The 13,912-nt window shown below is 42.9% G+C and overlaps 1 protein-coding gene across 2 annotated transcripts in view; it reads left to right on the top strand.

Moving 5' to 3' along the window:
• Nucleotides 1–644: 644 nt before the first annotated feature.
• The window catches only part of ARHGAP8 (Rho GTPase activating protein 8), a 60,363-nt gene continuing 47,095 nt past the window's right edge, over nucleotides 645–13,912 (top strand). Inside the window, exon 1 of one of the 2 annotated variants that reach the window (XM_032688197.1) lies at nucleotides 645–720. The gene's annotated coding sequence lies outside the window, so the exon portion shown is untranslated. Of the gene's footprint in view, nucleotides 724–13,912 lie in introns of both variants that reach the window. The other variant, XM_032688195.1, reaches the window with a different exon arrangement.

The raw sequence follows: 13,912 nt of genomic DNA on the forward strand, positions 1-13,912 counted from the left end.
GGAGCCTGGGCAGTGCCCAACCACCCTCTGGGGGAAGAACATTTCCCTGAGATCCAACCTGACCCTGCCCTGACACAGCTCCAGCCATTCCCTGGGTCCTGTCCTGGTCCCCCCAGAGCAGAGCTCAGTGCCTGCCCCTCCTCTACACCTCGGGAGGATGTTGAAGACGACAATGAGGTCCCCCCGCAGTCTCCTCTTCTCCGGGCCGAACAGGTGATGCCACTTTGGACCTCTCCGAACTGCCTGGGGACACGAGTAGACCCAGAGGGGCTACTGGTGTCACACACCTGTAAAAAAACACTTAACACGGAAAGGATAAACGTCAGGCTTTTTTCACACCGGCTGGGAAAACACAGTGGGCAGGCACTGCCCGCTCGCTTCCAGGGCTGATGGCGAGTGACACCGCGCGGGTCCCCGCGGGGCTGTTGAGCCACCGGGTCCGTCCGGAAGGTGGAGACGCCGCCGAAGTCGACAACTAATTTATCCAAATGACAGCTTTCCCCCCAGGCAGCAGCGGGGCAGCCAGGAGGGGTCGGTGCCCGGGTCTGTCCCCCCGCGGGCGGGCGGGGCCCGTGCCCGCCCAGCGCCGCCCCGGCCCCGCAGCCCCGGCCGGTCCCGCCGCCTCCGCCCCGCAGCGAACAGGAGGGCCGGGCTGGGCTCCGGCACCCGCCCGCTGCCGCTCCGCCAGCCGCTCCTCTGGCCGGGGGCAAAAGGGAAAAGGGAGAAGGGAGAAGGTAAAGCCGTCGGGAGAGGGGCGGGAGGGGCGCGGGCGCGGCGGGACCCCGCGGGCTCCTCCGGAGAGCGAGAGTGTGGGTACAGGGATCCACACAGGGATCCGCACAGGGATACAGGGATCCGCACAGGGACACAGGGATCCACACAGGAATACAGGGATCCGCACAGGGACACAGGGATCCGCACAGGGATACAGGGATCCACACAGGGATACAGGGATCCACACAGGGATCCGCACAGGGATACAGGGATCCGCACAGGGATACAGGGATCCACACAGGGATACAGGGATCCACACAGGGATCCGCACAGGGATCCGCACAGGGACACAGGGATCCGTCAGACTGAACGCTGCGTGCTTCTCCTGAGAGCAACCTGTTGGGCTGCCCTTTTGCTCTAACCCTAATAGGGGTTTTTTGGGTGAAAGGTGCCCTGTCTAAAGGGGAACCAACCAGCTGGCTGGGCTGGGATCCCCCCCCATTTTGCCCCTTCGGGCGCCGGCCGTACCGAGCTCACAGAGTTTTGGTGGGTCCTTTCTGCAGGACACCTTCATTGTTACCGTCTCCCTCAATAACATGATTTGTTTCCCGCAATAATATGGTTCAAAGGTCATAACGAGACAGGTTTATACTGCAACAGGTTTTATGCCGGGCTATTACTTTTTACACCGCTGCTCACAACCTCTCTGGGAAGGGAGTCGGGGTTATCTGCACAAGGATATGACTCAGCTGAATAGGATTCTCTGCGCTGAGAACACGTGAAATAGTTTCCCGGGTCTGACGGTGGGTGAGTGGAGTTGCAGTCTTGTGGATATATCCCCACCGACTTCGTGGGAGAACTTCATGGGAAACTTCTGCACGTGACTTCTCTTGCAGAAGTGGAGCTTGTAACAATGTGAAACCTCAGGAGAAACAGAAAAAGGGGTGAGAATTACCGTTGTCTGGATATGATACGAGCTGTCAGGAAATGATACAAGTTGTGAATGTTGAGATTCCACTCCATGAGCCATAAAATAGCTCTTGAGGAACATCTCTAGCAATGTATTCGTGTGCTGTGCTCTCAGGGTTTTATTTCCTCCTCTTTGTTACCAGTCCCTTGAAAATGAATTCCTCTTCACCCTCATTATAATAGATATTTAGTTAGTTTATTCAGATAGATATGTAGTTAGTTCAGCACTCTTTCTACATGTGTTGCATCATATATTTGGCATGTAGTTAAAATCCATATCGCTGTGTGTGTGCACAAGGGGCTGAATTTATGTTATATATGGAACCTGTCCAGGTGTCTGAGCGATAACCTTGTTGCTTTGTCGCAAGTTTTCCAGGCAGAAGGTGACACAAGGTTTAGTTAAGGCCGGTTTAACTCCTGGGGGGAGGCTGAGGGAGGCTGTGAGTACCCGCTGGAACCGGTTCCTCTTGTTTGCTGCCATTAGCATTCCTGCAATTCCTCCCGTCCAGCCCCCCTTCCCGAGACACCCTGGTAGAAGGCCACCAACAAGCTGACGCCCTTCAGGGCAGACAAAGGAGGCTAAGCCTCTCTTCCCGCACTTGCCCAGCAGGGAAGCAGCCCATTCCCGGTTAGATGCCTTTTCCCTTCCCGCAGGGGTGGCTGAGGGCACAGCCGGCAGTTCCCGTGTGTGTTGGATTGACGGCTTTGCTGGGCATTTGGCGTTCTTATTTTTCTTTTTGACACCGGGGGGCTGTTGGCCTGTTAGAGCTCAGCTTCTTCTCGTCTGGGCTTCTGTGAGCCCAGCCTAGGCTGGACACAGGAGTAAAGCTCCTCGCGGAACAGGAGTCAGGGCCACCGAAGGGAGGAGCCTTATTTCGGGCACCGGAGCCTCTCCCAAGGAGGTGTGACCTGCTCTGGGGAGGGGTTTTGGCATCCAAGTGTGATTTTTGCCACTGAGGTGCTACAGACCTTCGTGTGCTGCCTGAAAGGGCACTTCATCTTAGCCTCAAATCTTGCTGCTTGCCGAGAGTTCTCTGAACGGAGCCGAGTCAGTCAGTGATGTTTCTGCAACCAAAGAAATCGTTTTTTAAAGTTGCTTTTACACAAATCACTTATTTCAGTGCCTTCAGACAAAAACATGCATGAATGCCAGGTGGAACTTCAATAAAGTGCAACGAAACTTGAGTTCCCTGCGTGACTTTATTCATTGTTAGAGCAGGAATTCAAAAAGTAAATAAACATGGGGAGATGTAAACTGTATTTTTAAAGTTCTGCTGAACTGAATAAATGTTTAATAATAGTAGCTCTGCCAGGGGAAGTGTGTTAACAGTATTTTTTGTACTCCCCTATGAACTCTAAAGCTTTTTTTTTTTCTTTTAAAGAATATTCATAGAGCCATGAAGTCATTGTGTGACTGGGCTGAGTGAGTACTCCACATTCTTATGTGGATATTGGGTTTTATTGTTTTTAAATTGAACAGGGGTTTTTTTCAGATAAATTGCTCAGAGTCAATGCAGTCCTTGGTGTAAAGGGTTTGTGCATAGTACGGCTGTGTTTGTGCTGTGCTGACTGCACTGATTTAATTTGGAAATTCAGATACAACAGAAATTGTTTAGGAGGCATTGTGTTATTAAAACTATAACTCTCGTTTTATTTCAAATTGATTTTTAATTAAAATTGCAAATGTTTGTGGTAGACGTTTGTTTGCTTTTGTTTGTTTTTGTCGTTGTTTTAATGAGCTTTAGCATTACAAATGTAGGTTAAAGATTGTCACCTTGCAGATAATACATCCAGGAATGAAGAGATCAGGTTAGGATTTATATAAGATTTTTTTTTTTTTTAAAGGCTGTAAAATTTTTCACGAAAAAACAGGCTACGTGGACAGTATAAAAACTTTAATGACAAAATAAATACAGAAAAAAATGTAGACACTTGGAAAATGTAAAATCTTACCGGTTTTAATGGACACTCCCATGAAACTCCCCCCAAAGAAACAGGAAACGAAACCTCTGGTATATGTGGGTAAAAGCACTGAGGGTGGGAAAGTTTGAATCAGCAATGTTTAAGAATGAAAAGGACTGAAGGTGCAGAGTAGCTGAAAAATAATGCCAGAAGATCTTTATTTTAGCAACATTACTATAATAAGGCCCAAGTTCAATTGTATGTATACACTGTTCAAGCCCGACAACTCGGTGCCTTTTCAAGGAGACAATTATCCAAAAAGCTTTCTTTGCATCAGATGAGAGCCTGGCAGTTGGTATTACCAGTATACTACAGAGCAGCTTAGTTGAACCATCACATTTTCCCTGACCCTGACTAAAACAAGCTCTTTTCTTGTAAAATATAAGGCATTTAAAAAGGAGAATGAAATCTAATAATTGACTTATAATATCTGATTTAAGAAACAAGAACATTGGAGGGAAGAAAAACTAAAGAAGAAATGATTATTTCTTCTCTGCTTCTGCTGGAAGTCTTGCTTTGTTCATACTTACCGAATCTTTCATTCTTTGCTACTGAATTCACTTGATTCGATATTGATGCAATCCATATTCCTTGAGAGTTTTTCTCCTCTTCCGGCTCACTCTGTTTTTTGGAGACGTAATCTTTGATCTGTGGTGACAGTATTTTTCATGACACATTCAAACAGATGGGCAATAAGTAGCGTGAGCTGACAAACATGCAAGAAATAACAGTCTCCTAATCATACAAATGCAGGATGTGATGGGCCAAAACCTGCCTGTGTAAGGAATTTTGAGTCCTGTGAGTGCTGCAGGGACCTTGAGAACCAAGAACAACCTGCCCAATGCCAGGCACTCAGCATGGAATTCCAGCTGTTATTTGGGTTTTCCTGTAGGCTGGTGGCTCTACTCAGTTTCCTTTTATCCCCAAGCCCATCCCTTATGTCAGTCTGGTCTCTCTGTTTCAGGGTATTTAAAGAGCAAAGCACTTCTGTCTGTATATAGATAAATGGTTTTGGGGAAAAGCAAATATATATGAGTATTTCCTTAAACTATTTTTTTCATGCTTTCAAACTAGTCCAAATGTAAGGATAATATTTGTGTCTTTACCATTCAAGGGTCACAATAGGTCTGCCAGTCAAGAGGAGCAAGGCAGGATCAGCTCTCCTGAGGGGAGCTGTTCTCTTCATGGTACTTGTGTTTGCCCCATGGCAAATTTACAGGTACTGTTCAGATCCTCTAAGGGAGACGTTTTCTTTAATGACTTGCAAAGTATTTAATTGGCTGAAGTGAAAATGAGTTCCAGATCATCCATATGAGGTTTGAGAGGATCCCTCCTTCTATTCCTTGCAAGCAAACCTTGGTGCTGTGGCACATCCACTGTGTCACTTGACTGGAGGGAAGAACAATGATCTCATGAGAGGTGAACTGTTCTCCTTCAGATCACACTCTCCTGTGCAAAAGGAGGAATTGAATGGAAAGAAAAAATACTGTCCTGAGCCTGTGATCAAAAACATGTCTTTGCACACACGCACAGGCACCTAAAATTCCCATTGCTGAGGCAAACTCACCTCTGGAATTCCTGAAGATTTGCATGCTAGGCTTAGGAAGGGCATTGATACTCCTGTGACAAACTCAGTGCCTTTGGATGCATAAATAAACTTCCAATTTTTAAAACACATTATAATTCTATTGTGGGATGTTGTAGTGACCCGGGTGTAGGTCGTCATCAAGGCTGAATCTCAAGGTGAGCTGGATGAGCCCCTGTGCCTTGACATGCTGGAATAACAGATAGGAATTGTAGGTTGCTACTTCTGAGGCCAAGCAGGGGAAGAGAATGTAGCAGCTGACGTGCTGATAGAAAAAGGAATGGTGAGACAGAACAATCTCGGGTTTCATTTCAAGCTACATTAGTGGACACAGATTTTTCTGCTTATTATCCCCTGTTGGGACTCATTCAGCTTCTCTCATATCTCATCTCCAGTCTCTTTATCTTGTTCAGATCCCATTTCTTTCACTTAGCCTTCTCAGTAACCTTTCCTGAACTCTTATCTTTTGAGGCTGGAAAATTTGAGCCCACAAAAAAAGTTGTGAAGAACTAAAAATAGGATCTCAGACTTGGAAGTTCAGGTGATACCAACCAGGCTGTGCTACCAACCCTGCCCATAGCAGAGAAAATCCCCTGCAGTGTAACTTCATTGCCCTTCAGCAATATCTGCCTTAAGGGCTTTTGCTGTGATTTGTTGGTTCTGGAGATACCTTTTATCCTTTTTTTACATTAATACATTCTGGGAATACTTCTTTTAACTGTAAATTCTTAGCAGAGGCTGCAGCTGACTTTGTGTGCTTGTGTTTCACTAGTTTTTTTCTAACTTTGAAATTAAGCCTGAAGAGGAGCTTGGGGCTTTCTCTTCCACGTGGCTCACACAACCAGCAGGCTTTGGGAATTCCCACTGTCTTTGGGAAAGATGCTGCAGGACCCTGGTGCTAAAGCTGAACATCAGGAAGAACATCCACCAGGAATTAGTTGTCCTGTGACACTCAATGACATTTCCTGACAAAGTGGCAGTACAGTGCAGCAAAGATAAAAAGTTACAGCATATACCAAGTTTCTGCAGGTAGACACTTTAAAACAAACAAACAAAAGATTAAACTAAACCCTAAACTCCTTACAGAGTTCTCAGGCATTTGCAATCCCTGGGTGGGGATTTTGCTGGCCATGCCAGGCTCACACCGGGCCATGGTGAGCATGGAAAACTTGGGCTAGGTGTGAAATAGGTGCACAGGCAGGGTTGTTTACAAGGAAATAGGTCTTTCCCCCCCCTCCCTGAGTCTCCAAGGAAGAATCTCAGTAAATTATCCACATCTTCTTAGTACTCTCCTGGTATATGATCTACAATATCCTCGTTTTTCCTGATGCTGCACTCTCACATACATGTGTGTCTACTAAAATTTTGCCACTGAGATGTCTACTAGGAGCTGTAGAGCCACCTCTGGGTGAACATGGAGGAAAATGTATTACATATTGTTTGTTAGACCACTGAATATAAGGCCTATAAATGCACAGCAATGTGCACCCTGAGAATCCAGTGTATTGGGTGCTCCATCCTGAAATACTTCACAGTGTCTCTTATCACACAGCTGAGAAGAACCAGAGAAAATTCAGAACCCAAAATTAGTGAGTCTATTCTTATTTTTAAGACATTGAATTATTATGGAAGAATGCACTGCCTGCCATACAAGGAATTGAAAAGACTAAGGTGTTTTTGCTCACAGACTTTACAAATCCATCTTTACTACTTTTGTTCAGTATTTTAATCTACCATGTGAGACAGGAAAAAGCAAAAAATTTATTTGTTTGCTGTATGCATAATCTTTTATGTGTTTACACATACTAAATATAGAAATGAATTGAAACAACGAGAGAAGTCAAGAGTTTTATGGGTTTTTTAATCTAAATCTTGCTCTCTCATGTGGTGAATTTTGCTGATGAAAGTCTATAGTGCCAGGCAAGGTTCCACTTTTGGAAGCTGCCCCAGGCTTAAAAAGTCACTTGCTGGAAGCTTGAGTTTGAGGCTGAAATTCAGGAGTTTGGCACGTTCCCTACAAAGCTGCCTTTGAACAAAGCCTGTGCAATAAGGGCTGATTTCTGTAGCTTCAGAGAATCCTGGTGCTCCTGGAAGCTTGGTTATCTCCATTTTCAACATGTGGGAGCACAGAAACCACAGTGGCTTTAGCTTTGAACCTCAGTTTGATATCACACAATATTCTGAGTCAGAAGGAGCCCACAGGGATCATCAAGTCCAGCTCTGAAGTGAATGGCCTGTGATTCTGATCCCAATCTTTCAGAATAGCTGTGCTCTTTTGCATGGATGTAGCACTTACTGGATGAAATGGGAAGTAAAAGACCTCTTTTCTGAAAGATATTCCATTGGTTTGGGTTTCTGGGGTTTGCACCCTGTGTTTCAGGAGCTGAGAACTGGCAGCTTCAACCTACTTGTTGCAGGTTGGCTGGGATTGTGTTCAGGGTGGGATGGGGTGGAATGGGATGCTGGATGGGATGTTGAAGCTGGGTGCTGGAAGGGTGACTTGCCACGGAAGGTGAATAATTCTTGAGGGTTTTTGGCAAAAACAATGGTCCTGTGCTTGGCAGGAAAATGCCTGACAACACAGGAGTGAGATCCTCTCCCAGCTCAGCCGAGGTCAGCAGGAGTTACAAGTTCAGTGTGAGTTGTGGGGAATTCTCTGGGCAGGGAATCTCACTCTGGGTCTGCATGAATGCCATCAACCCTGGAGGCAAGTTTTCATTTGAGTCTCTGAGGCCAGAAATAACCTTTTGAGGCCTCGAGGTTTAGTATCATCTTCCCTGCTCTGGTATGTCCGCTCTGTCTCCTTTATTTGGTTTTTTGATCTTGCCTAATGGTAGGAAAATTCTTTTGTGACAGTGTTCAGGTAGCAGAGTAAATTGTGGCTCTGCTTGTTTGTCTCTGCATCTGGATTTATTATACATCCAGCTTTGCTTGACAGAAAGATTAAGCAGACTTGACAAACTCACAGTTGTAACCTTATCTTTGCAGTCAGAAGTGGTACAAGTCAGGATAAAAGATATGTTATTAAGACCTGCAGAGGAAAATACTGCAGGAAAAAATGAAAAGGGAAGAAATTAAATTTTTGTGCTTGATTTGACTGACATCTGTCTTTGCAAGTAGAGCTTGGAGTGCTGGATGTTGGTGGTGTACAAACACCAGTGATGTTGTAGATCTCTCTTTTATAAGCCTTAAGATTAATTCTGGGTGTGGTGGCCTCATTGATTGTTTACTGTGACCTGGTGACATCCCATGTATAGATGTGCAATTATTTGATGCACTTAAAATAGAAAGAAAACCTGCAATCTAGTGATTTTGAAGTAAGTAGTTGTAATTAGCTCCACATATTGCGTTTCTTGTTTCATCTGACAGCCTGGTGACTTTTCTCATCCCTTATCTTTTTTGTCACTTAAAAAAGGCTTCTCTCCCTTCTGCTAAAATCCCAAGCAAAGAAACTGGTTGTTTACTGGGAAATCTGTGAAGATATCCAAGTATAGAATGGTACAAACTAGGAACCATTAAAAGTAACAACTGAAAGAAAGAAATTGTAAACTTGGGAAAACCTTATCCTTAATTTCTTGTAGATACCTTTGCTCTTATTTGTGCCCACAGTAGCTACAGGTTTGGAATGGAAATGTCATTTTAATCATTAGATGCCTTTGAATGGTTAAAATAGCTTCATGTTCCAGCTGTAAACATGGTAGGGTCCAGTTATTATAAATGACATTATTATAAATTCACCTTTCAGGGGCTTTTTTGTGTCCTATCTCTCTCTTTCTTTCTTTCTTTCCCAGCAGAAAGGAAGCGGCTCTGGAGCCAAATGATATTTATCTGCCCTTGGGATAAATTACTGGCCATTTTAAAATCAAATGCCCTAATAGGGCTGTATATCCATTTTAAACTGAGGCATGGCAGGTGGCTTTCAGGGAGGGTGTTCTTAATATGTAAGTAAAAGTGAAGAAAAGGCTAAAATCCATGTTTGGAAAGAGGTAGAATATGCTGTCAAGTGCTTTGTTGCACTGACAGAATTCTCAAAGTTTGTGCTGAAGTGTGTCACTGTTCCTGAACATTAACCTGGTATGCAGTGTGCAAGATTGGAGGGGGTTTTGTCTGCTTTGGTTTGGGTTTTGTTGTTTTGGGTATTTTTTTTTTGTGGGGGGGTGGGTGCTGTATAATTTAATTGACTCTCTGAGGGGCTGCAAGGCTTCTTCATCCTGGCCTTGAATTCTTTCCACAGTTTGGCATCTAAGCAGCTTCTAAAAAAAAAATAAAAATATAAAGCTGGCTTAGTAGTACTCATTCTGGCTGTTTCCTGTGGCATTTATTGGTTATGGCCAACAGCAGAGACAAAGGCAGCACATGCACTAATCACTCTGAAGAAATGATGTTTTTCTTGCTGACTACATTGGTAAAAGCAAGTGTGTGATGTAGCATTTCTGTGTGTCCACATCCTTGGGAAGGGTGTAAATGTTGTTCAAGGGAAAATAGAGGGTTATTGAAAAGGTTAAATTTGGAATTTCGGCAGCTAGAAGTGAAGAGCCTCACCTGATGACCTTATTTATTACTGATCATTGCATTAATGACTGATTTGTATGTTCCTCTTTGCTACATGGCCCTGCAGTTTTCCACAGATGACTTGTGGTGTCCTTATCTCTTTGCTTTTTTCCTCAAACTCTGCGCTCTTATGTTTATATATTGCTTATTAAATATTTATTAAACATATCAAAGGGAATATTGTTGGAAGGTGCATAATATGATAAGTTGCTGGGTACACAAGCTTTTCTTTCAGGTCACCTGAAGGGCTTGAGTGCCTGAGAAACCTAGGGTTTGGTTTTGTTGGTTTGTTTGTTTTTTTAAACCCAGCTACATTCTTTGATTTAATAAAAAGCCTTAAGATGACTTGCTTGAATTCAGACCTTTGTGTTGCTTGTGTTGTAATAGTAAGAACACTATGGACTATAGCAACACCAAAGGCTGCTTCAAAATGTCAATAATATCAAATGTCTGTGTTTTCCATTTCTTGATGCTCTGACAGAGAAGAATGATGAATAAGCCACATGGCCTTATTAGGTGTTAGCACAGGTTTAAGGAAGTGTGTCTATACACCTGTATCTTTAGATTTGTGTAACAATTGTGTCTTTGAAAGCTGGAAAACAGCTGGATACCAGTGTTGCTGAGCGCCTCTGATGGACCAATGTGCATCATTCCTGCATTCCCATGCCTGGGAAATAGGATTTATTGTTTTCCACGATAGAACTTCTGATTCTGTCCTGTTTGGGGGTGCAGTTAAAGGCAGAAAGGTGCAACAACAACAAGTGATTTTACATGACGGTAGGGAACTGGCAAGGATTCTTTTGAAGTTGACTTTTGTTGAAGTATGGAAAAGGTCTGATAGCAGAATCCAGCTAATAATAAGTCATCATTTCAGCTACTCTGCTACTGCTATTGCTTAGTCCTTTTTGCCACAGTCTTTTACCTAAGAACTGCTCTGTAATGTGTGTAAATAGAGACAAACACCTCTGGATAAGGTGGTGAGGTTTTCAGGGTAGAAGCCTTTATAATGAAGCGGCGGTTCCACAATAATTTTTCCCAGTTTTTATTATATATTATTATATTGTTGTACATGCAAGCAATAAAAATTTGATCCAGATCATGCAGCGATGCACAATCCCATTTCTGTCAATTTAGCCAAAGGACCCTGAGGCAGCAAAGCAAGCATAAATCCCCATTTATGTCAGCTTTGGGAGGACAGGACAGACTTGATGCCACATTGGTCTGGCTGATAAAAGAGTGAACCTGCCAAAATTGTGTGAACAAATTTGAATTGGTAGACTTTGCTTATGCTGTGTCACTTCTTTCTTTCATGTGACCTCATTTTTTCTGATCTGAGATAGGGAACTTAAAAGTAACAGTTAACATGTCATTGAATCGTGACACAAGGCTCCTCTCACACTGATTTTAGTCTTTTTGGAGCTAGTTGTCTGTGTGCCATACAAGGCAGGAGAATCACACCTCTAAAAGGCATGGGCACAGCAAACATGGGCCATTACAGGCTGAGAGAGCTGGGATTGTTCAGCCTGGAGAAGAGAAGCTTCAGGGTGACCTGCCTGCCCCTTCCAGTGCCTGAAGGGAACCTGCAAGGAAGATGGAGAGACACCTTTTACAAGGGCCTCATTTTGACCAGAACTGGAAACGCTGGCCTATGTTGCATAAATATAAGAAGAATATTAATTTATTTTAAAAACCCTGATTTATTCCAGCCAGAGGAATCCCTAGTGCATAATTATGCAATTAAAGAACCCTTTTTATCACAGTACACAAAACCCTTTGTCCAGTAACTTGTCAGAGGAATTTAATTAAAAAACACAGTCCTAAAAATATACTTGTCTGCAATTGAAAGTGTGTAATCCCTGGAGATGGAAGTGCTGGTTAAACAAGAGTTCAGGCCAACATAATTCTGCCACATTAGTGTGTATTACAATATATTAATTTAGAGAGCAAGTTCCACAGATGACTGATCATTAATGTTTACTATGATTACATTATTTGTTTAGTCAATAAACATTTATGCTGAACCAAAAAAAAAAATAGTGTAGTGGCTTGTATTGCAGCCACTTATCCATGTTCAGATAATTTTGTCCTAATGACACACAAGCATAAATGGCTTTTTGTCAATTGGTTATACATTAAGCACTTTTTTTTTTTTGTCCATGTGCCAGCACTGTGCCAGATGAACGAGAGGATGTGATAAGAAAATAGCTGCACTGTTTCAGACAACAAAAGGGTATTTCCAAAACCTCTTTGCTAGTAATGGGTAGAAATAGCCCCCCTATTTTGGTGCTTTCAGAACTGGGAATGGCTGACAGGTGCAGATATTTATGTGCAGTGGGGAAACACTTTTTGTTTCACTCTTCTCATAAATAGATTTATTTATTTTTTACTCATTCCAGCAGAGAAGGTATGGCAGGGTAGGGGGAAGAGACCATGCCTACATATTTGGTGGTCAGTGAAATGACAATGCTGGTTTTCCAGCAGAGGAAAACTGGTGATGGGCAGCCTAAGAGAACTTAAAGGTTTAAGGTTCACTTACCTGCTCCTGTCCTGCAACAGTGACCACAAAGAATATTGCAATATGCTTTGAGATTGGACATAGTGCATAACTGTAGGAAAATGTTTTGTTAGGTGAGTGGCCAGAATTAGGTTGATGCATCCCCTGGGGTTGTTCCTGGCCAGGACAGCCTGTGAAGGACACCCCAAACTGCAGCCCAGCCCCTGCCACAGAGGGGTGTGAGCGCTGCACTCAGCAGCATCACTGTGCTCTTGGAGCTCTTCCTCACTCCAGCATCTCTCATATTTTATTTTAGGTGATTATGTGCTGAATTTTTTTATATAAAAACGTGTGTATGTGCGTGTAAAACAGCCCATTGAGTTCAGTTGTTCTCCCTCAAAGCTCTCTGTGAGAGCAAAAATAGTTCTGTCCAACAAAAACTAAACTTCTGGTTCCAGGAGTGTGCTGCACTTTTTTCATCCTCCCTGCTGAGGATTCACGGTGTAGCAGAAGTTGCTTCATCTGCTTTATATACAGTGGATATTTATTTTAAGCGAACACAGTGCTGGTTAAAAATTACCTGGTTGGTGGCATCAGAGACTGAAATCTGAGTTGTCTTCAGAACAGGTGCAATATAATGTGTAGCCACCTCCTCCCTCCCTTCTACATTCCTAAATTTTTGTTCTGAACAAGGTTCAAACCAATGTTGGTTTAAGAGAATGCATCAAAATTCCGTTTATCATCTTTAATAAGAATGCTTACTCTTTCTGCTAAGTTCCCAGCCTCTCCTACCTTTAGTGCTATACATCCATGGGGTGAAAATAAAGTTTGCTTTGTACTCCCACTGAATTCACACTGGTAACTCTGTGATGAAAATCGTTTGAGTACCAGGTTCCTGAGCCATCAAGCTTCACCAGCCACCCTATCACAAATAAAAACCATTGCTTGGAATTGCAATTCTACCTGTCAGTACAATTACAGGTACAACAAATACATTTGCTCGTTCAGACAGGTTTCATCATTAACAGTTTAAGCAGAAAAATATAGTGGGATGAATTCTTAATGATTTGGGAAGTCGTACAACAATATCTGCCTGGACAGAATTCTGGTCCAACAAATATCAGAGTAGCACTAAGAAATGCAGTGACTAAAGAAAACTTTTCCTGCAATAAGGGGCTTTTCATTCCCTTTGTTCCTGAAGGGTCTGCAGTTTTTGGAGGTTCTGATCATTGTATGAAAAGAAGCTCAAAATCACCCAAACTGATGTGATATAAAAAGATTAAAGTCTTTGGATTCTTTTTAAGGCCATATGTATTTAATTTTTATTTTTCCACTTGTGTTTTAACATAATATTTTTCATCTTAGCCTTAAAACCAGATAAGTTCTTACATTATTTCTGGGACAGAGTAGTGATGCTACATCACAGTGTTATTTGGTATGGAGAACTGGCAGTTTTAACCATTATGAACTTTTTGCTGATTTTGTTGATTCTGAAAGAACAGAGGTGTCAACTTAAACCATATTAAAATTCATGCACACAGTAAATTCTGAACTGTTGCGGGAATATTTCTAATATTTTGCTTTAAATATTAGCATGGCATTTTTCTGTGGTAAGTGATAAGGAAACCAGTTTATAT

The sequence above is a fragment of the Chiroxiphia lanceolata genome, chromosome 5 (genome assembly GCF_009829145.1).
Source record: "Chiroxiphia lanceolata isolate bChiLan1 chromosome 5, bChiLan1.pri, whole genome shotgun sequence".
Taxonomy (NCBI): domain Eukaryota; kingdom Metazoa; phylum Chordata; class Aves; order Passeriformes; family Pipridae; genus Chiroxiphia; species Chiroxiphia lanceolata.